Source organism: Mytilus californianus, unplaced genomic scaffold, assembly GCF_021869535.1.
Source record: "Mytilus californianus isolate M0D057914Y unplaced genomic scaffold, xbMytCali1.0.p SCAF_4, whole genome shotgun sequence".
NCBI classification, from domain to species: Eukaryota; Metazoa; Mollusca; class Bivalvia; order Mytilida; family Mytilidae; genus Mytilus; species Mytilus californianus.
This window is the reverse complement of record NW_026262690.1, coordinates 8,116,687-8,136,519: the sequence shown is the minus strand read 5'-3', so window position 1 is coordinate 8,136,519 and position 19,833 is coordinate 8,116,687.

Sequence of the window (19,833 nt, the reverse complement as noted above, 5' to 3'; positions counted from 1 at the left end):
AGACATCATTTGAGCCTTGAGCACTTCACAATATTCTAAGTTTGTAAGAGAATGATAATCCCTTACATCATGATTAAGTACGAGCGTATCATGAAGAAAGGGATTATCATTCTCTTACATATACATAGTACATGTACAAGTATTTACTCACCTGTGTTCAAATTAGGAGCAAATATAAAATCGGCGCCCGTTTTGACAACATGGTATATCGAAGGGTGGAAGTGTACACCAAAGAAAGAAATTTTAAAGGACCAATCACATTCGAGTAATTGTATATATGCAAATCATATTAGAATTATATGTTACTAAATTGGTTTAAATATTATTTATAAATTGAAATTAAATGTAAATATAGAGTTTCACTGAAAATTAATTTTGGTATGAATGAAATATACACGTATGATTGCTATAATTCGTTGACTTAAATAAAAAAAAATTGTCGAAATATGAATACCAGAGTCAAAAGTTAAAGGGAAAGAATAAATTAATTGCCAGCTATTTAATATTTTACGCATATGCAGGATGATTATTTGGATATTTTAGTATATTTACCATGAAAATAAGAAAATTAATTGTACAAATAATTATATCTTATCACTCAAATACCTTTCATCGTGGAAAAATACTTATTTTATTCTGTAATCATACTATTCTTTTTCAAAGACCATCGACAGCCGTTCCTAGTCACATTAATTTCCGTGTTTGATTGACAATTCATAATTATTAGGTAAAACCATCGCTATATTATTGGCGGATCATTCGTCCATCTGTGACTTCGCAGTGTTCGTCAACTTCAATGGAATGGGTCGATGTTTGGACAATCTCCGGTCTGGCATAGATTAGTACTCTAATAAGAACTTTACTTAACGAGCTTCAGTTTTAATCAGAGTTCGCCATCCGGACCTAAGGTGAATATAAACTACAACAATGGAGTCAAAATCAACTGCGTATGACTGTATTCTGTTCTATATAACAAATTAAAAAAAAGTTATAATATTGAGAATGAACGAATGAATGAATGAATAAATGACAATTTGCATCAAAGTAAATGAAAGAAAGACTTATGATTTTTCTGTAAGGATATGTACCACATCCATATATATTTTTTAATTGCAATTTTATTTGAGCGTGAAATTGAGGTCAGTGCCATTTGCTAATGTCAGACGGACATACATTTCTCATAGCAAATCCGGAAGGCAAATATAGCAAAGATTGTTGACCTGTAATGTATATTTTATGAAGAACAGGCTTCATATTGAAAACTTCATAGGAGCTTGAAGATGAGTTCAAGGTCAGGTGACATTGACTGACTGACGAAGTCTCACAAATTTTTGTCCTCCTTGTTAACATTGGTATAACAAAAGACAACCACTGACAAGGTTTCTGACTTTGAGGCAGTTACAAATCGCACACGAACATGGGGGGCTCGGTGGCCGAGAGTTCTAAGTAGGTCATCTACAGCGATCACTAACCTGTCAACGGTGAGGTTTTGAGTTCGAACCCGCGTTCGAATCCGATCTCAATTGACAAGGATCGCCAGTTTTCCTGCCGAAGGTCGGCGGTTCTCTCCGGCTTCCTCCACCAACAAAAACTAGCTGCCACTATATGCAAAAGATTGCTGGAAGTTTCGTTAAACACAACCAAACAATCACTCACGTGAACATGTACATGTGGAAGGTTAAATTTTTCAAATCCTTCACATCTGGTAAAACATTTATTTTCGGACATATTTAAGCATACTGCTTTGTCATTTGAACCTATTAAAAACGGAAGTGAAAAGCTTGATTCAGATAACATTTCTTTTATATGTTAATTTAACATCTTCAAATTTAACATTACAAGTAGAACCAAATGTATGGTTAAGCCAAATAACCTTTTGTTAGAACGATATTCCAGAGCTTGCGTTTTCTTTTTTGATTTCCTTGATAAAGGTTTACTGTCTACAAGGAAGCTATTTTGCAACAATGGTTCCAAGTTGTAATGTTGAAGTCATTCCTTCGAATGTTTTACGGACGCTATCATGATTTGGTTGAACGTTAATGGAATTCTAGAACTGTGTCACAGTTAACCAAACATATTTTCCACTTGTCGTAACCACAATCCTGTCCTTTTTTCCTCGACTGTGACATTACCGAAAGCAACACGAGGGTTTTCACCTCTGGAGCAGGAATTAATTGATTACCTTTCCGGAGCATCTGAGCTCTCACCGGCTTTTGGTTGGGTACGTATTCTTATAATTGTTATAAGGTAAAATACATTTTAGAAGTTCGATCTTTCGTTTATGCGATTTATATTCAAGGCAAACCCAATGCAAGGAAACTTTTTCATATAGACGAAAGAGAACCACGTGGTTTCTCGATACCACCAAAGCCTACGTTCTCAATATCGCTCTAAAAAAATGTCCAAACAATATTTACAACGATTATTATGGGGTTCATCCAAGCACATTCAGCCAAAAAGAGGTGAGTTTTGCGTTTGTTACCTTGCCTTTACATTCTTGAATATGAACTCTTATTATAAAGATAAGAAGATGTGGTATATTTGGATATGAGACAGTTACTTTCAACTAGAAACTAAATGACGTAGAATTTACAAATAGTGTTTTTTTTTGTTGAAAAATTATCAATCAATATTTTTAGTGTTTTTTAATCATTCGAAAATTGTTTAAACTCAATCAGTCAATAATTGTAATCATATGAAAATATATATCTGTTAAGAGATAATAAAAAGAGAAATATTTATATTTCAACGTGTAACTTTTAAGACCTCTATGGCAAGCTGTTCTCGTCAAAACTATGTTTAAACCATTTTTTCGAAAATTTACTCTCTGAGAATTAGAAAAAAAAAACACACTGAGATTAAAAAACCTAAAAACACACACTGAGATTTCATAAAGACGCACTGAGATTACAAAAAATGAAAAGCACACACTGAGAATTTGAAGTTACACACTGAGAATTTAAAATTACACACTGAGATATCAAAAAGACACACTGAGATGAAATAAACTGAAAAACACACACTGAGAATTTGAAATTACACACTGAGATTTGTGCGCACTTTTTATACGCACATATATCGAATTAACATACTTAATCTGAATCTATTACAAGCTTAACACAACTAGGGGACAGAACTCGTTATTCCTTCAATTTGCCGGGCGCCAAATGTTTTATACAAAACATTCGAAATACAACGTATAGAAAAACTACGTTATTAAAGACCAATAGAACAAGAAAAATACCCACTCACTCTTATTACAAAATATAACCAAATGGTGAAAAAACTTTATTAAAATTATGAGAAAACATTGGAACAATCAGCACAAAGACAAACAATGCAGTGACAATTTTACCTAAGTGCCTATTATAGCATATAAACGTAACAAATATATAAAATATTACCTTGCCAAATCAGGGTAACAGTTGAAAGACTTTTGAAAAGGGACCCATGCTTAAACAGTATTAGGCAAAAAAATCCCGATACACTGTTAGTAATAATCTGAATTATAGAAAACAAACTTATGAATATGAGGTAGCAAAAAACGATGTTAAGTCTTGAAATTTGTTACGAATGTTGGTTGAAGGAACCGCATTTCATTATAATGATGAGAGTTCGGGAGACCAAGATATAATTAATCTGTTGAATAATTCATCTCATGAATATTCATTAGTTATGTGCATATTAATCTCAGTGTGTATTTTTGAAATCACAGTGTGTAATTAACAATTCTCAGTGTGTGTTTTTCAATTTATTTCATCTCAGTTTGTCTTTTTAAAATCTAAGTGTGTAATTTTAAATTCTCAGGGTGTGTTTTTCATTTTTACAGCGGATGACCGTGAGGGCATTCCGGTGTTATTTTGCCGCAGACATTTCTACCCACGTGCCTTGCGTTTTTGACTGATAACCGAACGTATTTCGTATAATTACGCGGATATTATCGAGTGCAAAATAAAAATTCCTTATCGTTTGTTATATATTAATTTCATCAATAAATATTCATGAACATAATTTTTAAGAACATAGATAAATGATAAAATGAAAATGTTTTGTCGTGAGAAATATATATATATCAATATCAAATCAAGAATATCGAAAATTTGTGTTAACGCATGCGGAAGAATATCCCAAGAAGGTTTTGCAACAAACGCGGGAAAATATGAATGCTACTCAAATTCAATCTATTTAGGAAAGCGAGTTATTACAGAAGAGTGTCCACCATGCACTTGCACTGCATTATCATTGGAATAGTAGAATAGAATGATATTGAATTCCCTGTCATTTATTCATCATCCACACAGGAACTTGTCTCAGAAAAAAATATATCTGTGTAACTTTCAGGTAGAGAGATGTGATTTTTTTCTTAGACAAGCACCAGAACTAACGGTCATCCGATGTTTAGTACTTCAGTACTTTGATTTTTGATCTCACTGTGTAATTTTAAAATCTCAGTGTGTAATTTCGATTTCTCAGTGTGTTATCTTAGGTTTTTAAATCTCAGTGTGGTTTTTTTTAATTCTCAGTGTGTAATTGTTTTCGAAAAAAGCATTTAAACATAGTTTTGACGAGAACGGCTTGCCATAGACCTCTCTTTACTTGTTCCCTTTTCGTGATTTTAAACGATTTTTTATAAGGTATATAGAAAAAACTAACGAAGAATGTATATACTGTGCCTAAAATAAAAATTGGTATCTGATAATCTAACTTAGCAGCCTGTTTAATTCTATTTTTCTTGTAAGACTATAAATATATAAATATAACAAAATTTCAAAAACTAATAAAAAGACTTTATTTTTCAGATAATAATGAAGGTCATGCGTGGTATCAAATCTGAATATAGCCACTGGTTTACTGGTGTATATCATTATGCAATCCCTGGACTTCTCCTGTTTTGGCAGTTAAACTCTGGCTAAAGTGGGGCGTCCATTTGACTCTGTTTGATGTATAAATACGTATCCACGTTCGTTCGTAATCGGGGCGTTAATTCCGATGTCTCGTAAAAGAGAGTGTCATGCTATCTGCACGTTAAAGAACCCTTGCACCCCCTCTCTTGGTAAGGGTCCGCATGTGGCATATTGCAAGGTAACATTTCGACCCTATCCAACACACCCCAAATTTTCCATAGGCAGTCAAATTTGTTTCGCCCTTTATTGCGGTCAACCTAGTTTGTAGAATCTACCTTTTGTATTAATTATTAGGTTGTCTCGTCCTAAATATGCATGAATTATTTGCCACTGGACATTAACTTAGCAAACATCAATGAATCAATCGATCAAATCTAAATATAGAAGCGAACACTTCTGTATATTACATTTTTTTGTACATCGCGAAAGTTACTAGGACAACAGTCGTCTGAGGTCATCTTTGCCTAGGGAGTGTCGTATTGCATGTTACCAATCAAATATTGCATTTTATTGACTATTGTGTACCAACGGGTCCCCCGGACTTCATTTTGTCATTTTGGAATTTTAAACCTAAATGGTAAACACATCTTTTTAGCTCCTCTGGGCATACGTGTCAGTATGAGCTATTGCTATCAATTGGCGTCAGTCGTCTGTCGTCTGTATCTTTTACAATTTTCCGCTGAAACTGCTGTGCCAAATAAAACCAAATTTGTCCACAATTATCCTTGGGATATCTAGTTTAAATTTAAGGCCGATGATCAAGCCTGCCAACCAACATGGCCACCAAGGCTAAACAGAACATACTATTGTTTTTCGTTTTTTGTTTATTTTCTTGAAAACTATAATAAATACAGAGAAACTATGAATAGCAAAAATTATCAGTAAGACAAAATTTACAAATAAGAAAACATGACAGAAACTTTCCGGCGACTCCTTATAGGAATAATGGCCTTACAGTTACGATTTTTTCCATTTTTTAGTGTTTGTGCCTATTATCTTGAAAAATATAATAAATAGAGAGAAACTTTAAACAACAAAAATGGGCTGCACGTGATTGACGTCACAATTAAAAAAAAACTATAGTAGCATAAGAGAAAATTTAATCTGCAAAAATGATCAGCAAGACAAGATCTACAAACAAGTCACATAGCTGAAATTGTCAGTCCCCTACTAATTGGGGTTATTGCCCCTAAACGATGCTTATTTTTACTTATTTTTTGCATTTTTGCCAAAAACTAAAGTAGAAAGAAATTGTGAACAACTAAAATGAAGCGCAAAATAAAGAAAATTTTAGTCATGACTTATATTTTAGTCTATAATGTTGGAGAGTGGCCATTCTTGAAGATGCACGTATACCCGGGTGAGCGACACAGGTTCTTTAGATCCTCTTTTTCAGAAAATAATCATTTACATGACGTATTCTTTCGCATTAGGATCAATACAGGAACAAAATAAATCAATGATGAACAGAAGAGGTGAAGGGAAATCGTTAATAAGCCAACAACAGAACGGAAAAAAAACAAAAGACAAGTGATGGTAGATTTTTACTATATTAGTCTTAAAGTTTCATTGGTATATTGTATTGCCATCTGTGTTTCAGACCGCATATTGACCATGATATGTCTTTAAAATAGACTAAGTGTTTGTATTGTTGGGTTTTTGTCTCAATGAAGTTTTCCGACCTCGACCTTTAGAGGTCAGCATATTACTGTCTTCAACGTTTGACAAAATATATGTACCATATGCCATGTTCTTCATAGCGTATGCATTTCAATTTAAAACAGTCTTTCGGTTATTTATAGCTCCCTGTCACAATAATTATTCAAGGAAATAAATCGAAGACAAACTGATAAATGTACACAAAATTCAACATACTCTATTGTCAATAATCCTCTGTTCAAGGACAGATAAGCTACGCGGAATAATGGAAATAATAACATGGTATCTCTATAATATCCCCATTATTTTTATAACCTTCTAAACAAAATTTCCTTATTTTACAATAAAATAGCCATGTTCTACGTAATTATCCGGTCATATGTCAAATATAGTCGATGAACAATGTACATTACTGTTTTTAAGTCACGATTATCGCTTATAGTATACATGCATGGATAGAAATCTCTCAAATATCCAAAAGGCAAATTAATATGTCAATGTCGGCTGAAAATGAAGCCCAAAAACAAAGGTTACCTAAATAAACATCTACAGGTTATAAAAAAAATCATAAGGCCTATCGGTAACATAGTTTGGCTTTTGGAATTTTGAAATAGTATACTTTCTTCATTTCAAACGTTCATATAATTTTCTGCTTGAATTTAATCTATTTCATAAAATTGTCCGACTTGAACAAAATGGAAGAAATCTATTAGTTGGATCAGATTTTAAACAAATATCAGAAGTATCCAATCCTTTCAAATTTATGTCAGTTCTATTGCTGAAAAAAGATCGGTTGATATTATCTGATCGGTTAAATACTGACATATATGATGTCATTGTAGTATCCATAAAATGGCATTACTGGTATATTCGACAAAAATTAGACATTGTACGTGTAGATTTTGAAGATATCTTTAAAATGCTATATGAAAAATGAGATCCAAGCTAAGTTGGTAATAGTTTAGGAACCTTGACCATCCTTGATGATTGCAGTTTATTGTTGCACAGAATATAAGTATGTGGAACATATATTGTTCTTCAATCTTTGTCAATATTCCGTGATGGCAACAAGCTTTTAACACCGAAGATAAATGTATTGACAATGTTAATCTTGTCAGAAATGTAATTATGTTGTGAGGGAAAGAATATATTATCTAATTAATTGCAAGGACCAATGAACGTCTCAATCATAAGAGCATTTCTCCATTAACGTAATGAAGACATTGTTCGTATTGAATTACGATGGAAAAGGTTCACTAGAAAAAAATGGATATCATTGTTAAAACACTGAAACGATGGTGATTATACTTCACTAAGGGCAAACATAGATAAAACACTGGTAACTGACACGATGGTCATTATACTTCACTAAGGGCAAACATAGATAAAACACTGGTAACTGATACGATGGTCATTATACTTCACTAAGGGCAAACATAGATAAAACACTGGTAACTGACACGATGGTCATTATACTTCACTAAGGGCAAACATAGATAAAACACTGGTAACTGATACGATGGGTATTATATTTCACCAAGAACAAATATAGATAAAACAGTTGCAACTTACTTTGTAAAGAATCACTCTGATTCAAACAAAAAATTCTCTGAAACTGACATTATCAAGATGCTTGATTTCTTGATTGACAACATATTTGTTACGTTTGGAGGACGTATTTTTCAACAGACTGTCGGAATTCCTATTGGAACCAATTGTGCCCCTCTTCTTGCCGACTTGTTTCTTTATTATTATGAGGCTGACTTCATACAGGAACTTCTTAGGAAGAAAGATAAGAAGTTAGCTATATCCTTTAACTCTACGTTCCGCTATATAGATGATGTTCTCTCACTAAATAATACAAAATTTGGTGACTATGTTGAACGAATCTATCCCATCGAACTAGAGATAGGGGATACTACAGATACAGTTAAGTCTGCCTCATATCTTGACTTACATCTAGAAATTGACAATGAGGGTCGGTTGAAAACAAAACTTTACGACAAAAGGGATGGTTTCGGCTTCCCAATTGTGAACTTTCCATTTCTATGTAGCAACATTCCAGCAGCGCCTGCATACGGAGTATATATCTCCCAACTGATACGATATTCCCGGGGCTTGTGTTTCCTATCATGATTTCCTTGATAGAGGATTGCTGCTCACAAGGAAGCTATTAAACCAAGAGTTCCGAATGGTGAAGTTGAAATCATCCCTTCGTAAATTTTACGGACGCCATCACGGGTTGGTTGACCGTTATGGAATAGCCGTTTCACAGATGGTATCGGATATGTTCCTTGTGTCGTGACTACAATGCCCTTCCCTTTTCACGAGTGTGACTTACCGAATTGGACTTTTTACCGGATTTGTAATAACATAAGCAACACGACGGGTGCCACATGTGGAGCAGGATCTGCTTATCCTTCCAGAGCACCTGAGATCACCCCCAGTTTTTGGTGGGGTTCGTGTTGCTTAGTCTTTAGTTTTCTATGTTGTGTCATCTGTACTATTATTTGTCTATTTGTCTTTTTATTTTTGGCCATGGCGTTGTCAGTTTGTTTTCGATCTATGAGTTTGGCTGTCCCTCTGGTATGTTTCGTCCCTCTTTTACTCGATAGTGATTCAACTTCACCAAGAACAAATAAAGATAAAACAGTCGCAACTTACACGATGGTGATTAAACTTCACCAAGAACAAAAATAGATAAAACACTGGCAACTTACACGATGATGATTATACTTCACCAAGAGCAAACATAAATAAAACACTGCCAACTGACACGATGGTGATTAAACTTTACCTAGAGCAAACATTGATAAAACACTTCCAACTAACACGGTGATGTTTAAACTTCACTAAAAAACAAATATAGATAAAACAGTCGCAACTGACATGATGGTGATTATACTTCACCAAGAGCAAACATAGATAAAATACTGGCAACTGACACAATGGTGATTATACATCACCAACAGCAAACATAGATTAAACACTGACAACTTACACGATAGTGATTAAACTTCACCTAGAGCTAACATAGATAACACACTGGCAACTAACACGATTTTGATTAAACTTCACCAAGAGCAATTATAGATAAAACACTGGCACATGACATGATGGTGATTAAACTTCACCGAGAGAAAACATAGATAAAACACTGGCAACTAACACGATGGTGATTAAACTTCACTAAAACCAAACATAGATAAAACACTGGAAACTGACACGATGAGGATAATACTTCACCAAGAGCAAACATAGATAAAACCGTGACAAATGACACGATTGTGATTAAACTTCACCTAGAGCAAACATAGATAAAACACTGGCAACAAACACGATGATGGTTAAACTTCACTAAAAGCAAACATAGATATCACACTGGCAACAAACACGATGGGGATTGAACTTCATTAAAAGCAGACATAGATAACACACTGACAACACATACCATGGTGATTAACCTTCACCACGAGCAAACAAAGATAAAACAATGGCAACTGACATGATGATGATACTTCACCAAGAGCAAACATAATAACACAGTGACAACTGACATGATGATGAATAAACTTCACCGAGAGCAAACGTAGATAAAACAGTGGCAACTGACACGATGGTGATTATACTTCACCAAGAGCAAACATAGATAAAATACTGGCAACTGACACAATGGTGATTATACATCACCAACAGCAAACAAAGATTAAACACTGACAACTTACACGATAGTGATTAAACTTCACCTAGAACAAACATATATAACACACTGGCAACTAACACGATTTTGATTAAACTTCACCAAGAGCAATTATAGATAAAACACTGGCACATGACATGATGGTGATTAAACTTCACCGAGAGAAAACATAGATAAAACACTGGCAACAAACACGATGGTGATTAAACTTCACTAAAATCAAACATAGATAACACACTGGAAACTGACACGATGGGGATTATACTTCACCAAGAGCAAACATAGATAAAACCGTGACAAATGACACGATTGTGATTAAACTTCACCTAGAGCAAACATAGATAAAACACTGGCAACAAACACGATGATGGTTAAACTTCACTAAAAGCAAACATAGATAACACACTGGCAACAAACACGATGGGGATTGAACTTCACTAAAAGCAAACATAGATAACACACTGACAACACATACCATGGTGATTAACCTTCACCACGAGCAAACATAGATAAAACAATGGCAACTGACATGATGATGATACTTCACCAAGAGCAAACATAAATAACACATTGACACTGACATGATGATGATTAAACTTCACCGAGAGCAAACGTAGATAACACAGTGGCAACTTACACGATGGTGATTATACTTCGTCAAGAACAAACGTTGATAAAACACTCTCAACTTACACGACGGCGTTTAAGCTTCACCAAGAGCAAACATATATAAAACAGTGGCAACTGACATAAAGGTCATTAAACTTCAAACAGGGCAAACAAATATAACATAGTGGCTACTTGCACGATGGTCATTAAACTTCACAAAGAGCAAACATAGATAAACAGTTGCAACTGACATGAAGGTCATTAAACCTCACAAAAGGCAAACATAGATAACACAGTGGCAACTAACACGATGGTCATTTAACTTCACTTAGTGCAAAGATAGATAGAACACTGGCAACTGACACGATGGTCATCAAACTTCACTAAGAGCAGAGAAAACACCAGCAACTTACATGATTGGGATTTTACCTTATCAAGAACAGATAAAACACAAACAAATAACTCTATAGTGGTGTAACTTTACCAAGAGCAGATAAAGCACATGCAACTAAAATTATGGTGATTTAACTTCACCAAGAGCAGATAAAGCACATTCAACTTACCTTGTATTGATTAAACATCACTAAGAGCAGATAAAAACACATTCAACTTACACTATAGTGATTTAATTTCACCAAGAGCAGATAAAACACATGTTACTTTCACTTTAGTGATTTAACTTCACCAAGAGCCGAAAAAACACCAGCAACTAACACTTTAGTGATTTAGCTTTAAATTTATAAGTTCACAAAATGTCGAAATAAGCGTAACGCCGTTAATCTGTTATTTTAAAAAAACAACAAAACGTCGTTTTTTGTAAATGGAGTGTACAGCTTAAAATGAAATGCTTAAGTATATCCGTAGTATATAAGTTACACGAAAACATTTGCATGATTTTGATTTAAATAGCTTTGTCTCCAAATTTTACAAGCGTGTTTAAATTGGATAGGCTATAGCCAGTGTACATAGACGATGCTCAATCAAGCATATGTTGTATTTCAGCGTACCGCTTAAGAACGTTCTGGTAGAAATAAAAAAAAAACCAGACAGCATCATGGTCAAAAATAAAAACAACGAAAAGACAAACAGCCATTACAAAACACTACACACATGAAATACCAAAGATTGAGCAACATGAATCCAACCAACAACCGGGATCGATCGAAGGTGTATCTCACCGATATCGCACCATGTTTTTTTTTCACAAATGCAAACTGAAGCAAACGGTTCTAACCAGTGCTAGCGAACGTATCCCTATAGTTGTTTACCTCCTCGGCCTTTAGTCTCTGGTGAATAGTTGTCTGATTGGCAATCATACCACATCTGCTTACTTTATATACTATTATCTAAGAATTGCAACAAGATGCAGACCAAAAGAGAACAATTGCAGCAATACACATAAAAGGTTTCCTAAGAATAGATAAACAACTTTTAATTAATACGAGCATGCAACTCAAGCACTTGTTTCTTCACAAACTGAAATGCGTCAAAACTGATCAATTTTGGATGTACCAGCTGCGTTTCATGTACATTTCCTAGGAATAAGTTGTTTTGTTTTTGTTTTTTGTTGTTGCAAAAAGTATTTGTTATATTTCAAATTTGGTTCAAATTCAAAATAATTTCATATCATCAACATTCAAGGCTTCTCTTTATACATGTGATATTAAAGCATCCTTGGGATATTCACTCCTATTTTCACGTAGCAAACACTCAAGGTGAGCTATTAACACACATTGGTAAATCTTTATTACCTGTATCAATACAGATTTCTTGTCCAATGCGGTTGTTCGCACTTTAACCATAAATGTTGTACGCTCGATTTGCACTGATGAGAACTTCAGATTTATACAGAAATTATAGACATGGAAAACTATAATAAACACATGCAATACCATTGCAGTAAGTGAAAACAAACTCAGTGTATTTATCATGTTGACATGAAATCTTACCGCTCTAAACTCTAAAATCTAATTGACGTATTCATTTTATATAAATCTCAAACTTTTGGTCGACCATAAACAACAAGCTTGTAAATTTTGTTAATAGTACATGAACATAGACTAATTGTGGTTATAAATATACTCATTGTTTAACAGCCTTACAACCTTTTTCAGTTTAGAAAAGCTTTTTGCAGTGTAAAATTTTATACTAAAATTGTTTAAAAGCATTAAATTGTGAATAACTGCGACAATCTAAAGCATAGCATGAATCTTGCCAATATTGAATCATTTTAATGTCAAATCTCTGCTGGATGCTATTTGAGTAATGTTTGCTAATGGAACTGTTCATTAATAAACAATACAAACACGTTATACAAGCTGTTTTACAAGATTACATTGCTGAACCATTTGAATGTGACCATTGATATTCACAGAGTTCATGTCATCGTAAAAACTTACCATTATTAGGTTGTACTATTAATTCTTGTAGAAGAAATAAATCTTCCCACAATAATATGGAGGTTTTTTTTATCATTATCAATGTATGCCTCGAACATAGAGCACCTTTCTTAACATGTACTTTCTTTATGATCTAACCATCATAGAGACGCTTAATTTTATTTTTGAATGAGAAAGTAACTTTTAATTTTCCTCATACTAAAAAGTAAAATAACGAACTCCAAGGAGAATTCAAAACGGAGGGTCCTTTATCAAATGGAAAAATCAAAAGCTAAAACACATCAAGCGAATGGAAAACAACTGTCATATTCCTGACTTGGTACAGGCATTTCCTTATAACTATTACCTTTTTGCAAAAATGTTTTGGTAATTATAAATAAAAGGGATGTGTGTACAATATGTGAAAAATTTAACAAATGCAATAAAATATCTACCATTATCACCCAATTAAAACAATTATAGTTACATTGAAAGTTATGGCTAGTGTCATTTAAAATGTAAACAGCCATAAGTTTCGCCTCTGTAGGAATTTGTTTTCAAATCGTTTATTTTTTATGAGACCAATTTATGAGACGCAAGTGATGTTTGAGGCAATGACAGTTGAACAGGAGACAGGGGTGTGTGGTAAGGGGTCGGGATATGTAAAACTTCCATCTAACATTATGAAACCACTACAAAGACTAAAGTGAGTTATCAATATTCCAAAGAAAGGACGAATATAAAAAACTGCAACTATTCCTGACACTTTGTTGGAACCCTTCAAAAATTAAGCCCTATTTTTCTGCCTTGTGTAAAGGAGGTCCTTTATTTCTGTATTCTTTAATATTTTATGCCTTTTTTTCTCTATTCTTTATACTTTTTGCCCATTATTCACTATTCCTTATATTTTAGTACCTCATTATTCCTTATTCTAAACTTTCAAAAAATTAAATTTCGTAAAGTATATTTAAAATGTTCAGAAAAAATCTTTTTAAAATCAAGTGCAAATAATTATTCTTAATTTGATAGGACAATTTGCGTTTTTTTTTTTTTTTTTTTTTTTTTTATTTTTGAAGAAAATAAGGCCCGTGACCCTCCATTTTTATTTGATATTATAAATGTATTAATGACAAGTAATTCTCTCATCGAACTTTAGCCAATTCTATCGTTTAACGTTTCCTCCATAAGGAAAAATTAAGTTTCCCCTTTATAAACAATATAAAATAACCCAAATTTCGTTAATTTCAACGTATTTAACGGAACAAAAAGTTCCGTGATCCCCAGTTTTTACATTGAAAGTACACTGACCCAGAAGTCTATTACAAAAGTTTAAGAAAAATCTATCGTCGAACATTTAGACACTTCAGCTACCTTAACACTGTTTATGGTAAATTAACGTTTGTGACATATATGGGAATACACATTTGCCGAGGTGTTGACATAGTTTTAAATGTCGTTCGAATTACGGATATTTGGAAACATTTTTGCGTTTTCTGAGTTTCTTTTTTTTTTTTAAATTATATAGTTATATATAGAATATTAAAATCTTCAGATCAGTTGTTTACAAAAGGAATTGTTTGATTATATTTATTACAGATTTGCAAGCATTATGGTATTCTCTACTGAATATTATTAGCAGTTTTTACACGAATCACGTTAGTTGTCGCATGATCGCGGTTTGATACTTAACTATCCATTATTCTAAAATTTTATTATTTGAATCATAAATAAATAAATGTATTACTTAACAATTTACGATAATGATTTGAATAATACGAGTATGATATGAAGAATACAACATATACAATCATTTATGTTTGATTCCGGTTTATATTTTGTAGATTTCGTCAGATTGTCATGCATGCAGTTTCAGAAAAGAAGATGAAAATGGGATATAATATGTTTATAGTTTGGTTCAGGGGAATTTACATCAAGCATGTCACCCAATCAACATCAAATGAGTTATCTTTGGCACCCAATCAATAGTCCTTTATTGTTCCGTCTGAAAGATGGCATTGCATTTTTAATGATAAAAAAGTGAGTAGTGACCAATCAGAATCACGGTTTGCCGTCAGTCATTTGGTTCGTCCGCGGAATGTAACGAAACAGGGTTTTTATAAAGAAATTGTCCATACTTTTGTTGAACCATATTGGTTTCATATTAGAAAAAGAAGCAATTGGATCTATACATACATGTGTGAAAGAATAAAAAAAAGTTTATAGTTGAATTTGATATAACTATTTAAAACAAAATAAGAAGAAATGAAGTAGAAGCTCCAAGGATCTTGATTTGTTGACATCCGTCACACGTGACCCATTGATATTTCAATAATGATTCAGTAGGAACATTTACAACTAAACAGCCATATAAACTGTCATTTAAAATATTAACGTCTAATACAATTATTTGTAGATATATTATATCAATTTTGCTTTTTTAAATTATTTCAAGATTAAACCCTAAATAATAAAAGGAAAGAACTCACCTTAAAAAGTCAATATCTCTTATAAGGAATCGTCTGACAATTTAAATAAATTGAAAGAAGATCTATGGTTGATACAATCGATACAAATGTGGTTTCTTTGGCTGTACCAAGTCAAGAATATGACAGTTGTTTTCCATTCGTTTGAGCTTTTGATTTTGCCATTTGGTAAGGGACTTCGTTTTGAATTTTCCTCGGTCTAAACCGGTTATTAGAGATTCTCATAATGTATGTATATTCTATGTAGTCATAAGGGTTGAAACCAACACCATATTCAGGATGCAAGTTCCCTGAAAGAGAAAAAAATAGATTTATTACATCGCGATGACCTTGAGGTCATCCCGATGTATTGCTATCGCCTAGATTTCCATTATGTAAATTAGTTTTGGGTTTGTAACCGATCTATAAACATGAAAAATACGCGCACATAAACGAGTGCAAAATAACATTCCTTATCGTTTGATATAAATACATCTCTTCAATGAATTCTGATAAAAATATTTTTGTTTACAACATAAATTAATAATATGAAAATGTTTTGTAGTTAGATATATATATATAAGTAAAAAATCATTGATAATATCAATGCACACGTACCGAAAAATTGTGTTTAAGCATGCGGAAGAATATCTCAAAGAACGTTTTGTGAAAATACCGTCAAGGACCGGTAACTCTGTAATTGATTTTGCGGGAAAATATGAATGCCTACTCGTATCCAATCTTAGAAAAATCGAATTTTTACAGAAAAGTGTCCACCATGCACTTGCATTGCACTATTTTTAGAATAGTAGAATAGAATGATATACAAATGGACTCAAATCATATATATATGTAACTGTTATTTTAATATAATATAAACAACAACTCAGTGTATACTGATTTGTATCACTACAATATAATAGTTATTACGGTGAAGTTGAATTTCCTGTCATTTATTCATCATCCACGCACGAACTTGTCTCAGAAAAAAATATATCTCTGTACATTAACCTCAGTTTTAGGTAAAGAGATAGTTGTTTTATTTCTGAGACAAGTGCTTTTGACCATCCTCAAGAACTTGTGGTCATCCGATGTTCAGTACTTCAGTACTTTGATTATAATAAGCAATAGATGAAGTAAATAAGATATATACTAATAACAACACACTTCTCCATATACTCTGATGCTTAATACCATTGATCATCTTTTTTCTAAAAGGTTCTGTACACCTCGTATGTGTGAGTTTTATTCAATGCACAGATGCATGTTTTCGTCTTCTGTCAAAGAGTTCAACTCTGAGCGGTGTTAGAACCGTTCATAAGATTTGAGCTTTCACTCTGTGTTGAAGGCCTTATGGTAATGTGTAGGTTGATAACTGAAATGAAAGCGCTCTTCAGCCAAAGTTGACCTTATGTGTATTTGCTATTCTGTTCAGGTCCCTTGTAGTTATAGCTTCAGCCAAAGATGACCTTATGTGTATTTGCTATTCTGTTCAGGTCCCTTGTGGTTATAGCTTCAGCCAAAGATGACCTTATGTGTATTTGCTATTCTGTTCAGGTCCCTTTTGGTTATAGCTTCAGCCAAAGATGACCTTATGTGTATTTGCTATTCTGTTCAGGTCCCTTGTGGTTATAGCTTCAGCCAAAGATGACCTTATGTGTATTTGCTATTCTGTTCAGGTCCCTTGTGGTTATATCTTCAGCAAAAGATGACCTTATGTGTATTTGCTATTCTGTCAGGTCCCTTGTGGTTATAGCTTCAGCCAAAGTTGACTTTATGTGTATTTGCTATTCTGTCAGGTCCCTTGTGGTTATATCTTCAGCCAAAGATCACCTTATGTGTCGTGTCTTTGCTATTCTGTTCACCTCCCTTGTGGTTATATAGTTCCCCAAGTATTCAAGTATTCATACAAACTTGGCTTTCAAAGTTTGGGTTTTGAGCGTCCCTGTTGAAACTGAAACATAACACATTATAATAGGTCAAAGTAGTCCAAACTTTAACGTAAATCTAGCGTTTCAGACACACCACATGTGTAAATTATAATTTTCATTGCACTAGCAGTGGCTCGATACCGCTGATGGTGGATTCGTTGTCCCCAAAAGTTTCATCAGCTCAGTATTCAGTTTTGGTACTGAAATGATTCAAAACATACCTTTCTTAAAGTCTACATTGGTAAATTAAGAAATTATAAAGAAACTAAGGTTCCAACTCCCCTAGGTGAAGTTGACAGATAGGTGGATTTGGCTATTCTTTTCATGTTTCTTTCCACAGATTACCCCTCCATATCGGTAAACATTTACTTTTCTGATTGTTCATGTTTTTAATTGTGTTGTAATTATGTTTGACGCTTTCCGTATTATGTTTAACCTGCGTTTATTCGTTTAAATCAAACATCTTATTTGCTTATTTCAAAAGAAAGGAGGTAATCGTTTGACGGAAAAACTTAATCAAATCATAACCCACTGCACCAACTCATGACGAAATCCTTGTAATGAACACCCTCAATATGACTCAAGACCACAATTAATGGCCCCTATTTTCTGTATAGTTCTCTTTAATTATAGTGGTGTTGTTTTTTCTTTTCCTTTCTCATTAATTTCTAAGTTTTTATGGTGTGGAAATGAAAGATGAGAGTTGAAATAAATTTGTTGATGTTGTATTTTAACTGTTTATTGGATGGAAGGAGTGATTAGGCCAGGTTCAAAAAGGTAATATTTTCAGTTTTCGGAACATCTCTTGACTTGTTCATAATAGTAGGAATATGTACTGGCTTAATTTGTAAACTATGCCAGTGTTATTTTTCTAAATTTTTGATATATTTTGGGACTTGTAATGAACAATGCACACACCAAGGATTTTGCAGAAACCACAGGTGGGATTTTTTTAATGTGACAAAACTTTATAAAGAACAAATAGGGGGCATGCAGTTAATTGTGTTCTAATTGCCATAATGCAACGTTTAATACTACCTGTGATGATGTGACATGCAATTGAGATTTTTCCAACTATCACTTTGTTACAATATACATGAAATAAAGACAACTTTGCTACTATATACATGAAATAAAGACAACTTTGTTACTATATACATGAAATAAAGACAACTTTGCTACTATATACATGAAATAAAGACAACTTTGCTACTATATACATGAAATAAAGACAACTTTGTTACTATATACATGAAATAAAGACACCTTTGTTACTATATACATGAAATAAAGACAACTTTGTTACTATATACATGAAATAAAGACAACTTTGTTACTATATACATGAAATAAAGACAACTTTGTTACTATATACATGAAATAAAGACAACTTTGTTACTATATACATTAAATAAAGACAACTTTGCTACTATATAAATGAAATAAAAATTACTTTGTTACTATATACATGAAATAAAGACAACTTTGTTACTATATACATTGAATAAAGACAACTTTACTACTATATACATGAAATAAAAATTACTTTGCTGCTATATACATTAAATAAAGACAACTTTACTACTATATACATGAAATAAAGACAACTTTGTTACTATATACATTAAATAAAGACAACTTTGCTACTATATACATGAAATAAAAATTACTTTGTTACTATATACATGAAATAAAAATTACTTTGTTACTATATACATGAAATAAAAACAACTTTGTTATTAAATATATATGAAATAAAGACAACAAGTAATGTTCTAGTTGCAGTATGATTAAAACAATACTGCACACGAATAATATTCATGTCTAATTTGGATTTAAATTTGTTCAGTAGATTTTCGAAACAAAAATCCTAACAACGGACAGAATTAGTCTTTAAAGGATGATAACTACAATAGCGAGTTAGTAGAAAGTTTCTGTCATTTGTCTTAAAAGTAGATCTTCTATTGAAAATAAGTATTGCTGTTCATAGTTTCTGTTTATCTTTAATAGGTTTACACGCAAACAGCAACCAATCAATCATATAATAGGTTTCAAGATAACAGGAGGAAATGCTATAATGGTTCTCCCCAAAAATCGTCAGTTAAGGGCATTATCTCCTATAAAGAGTAAATTAATGATTTCAATCATATCGATATTTAGTACTGCTGATAAGTTTAGCTCTTTACAATT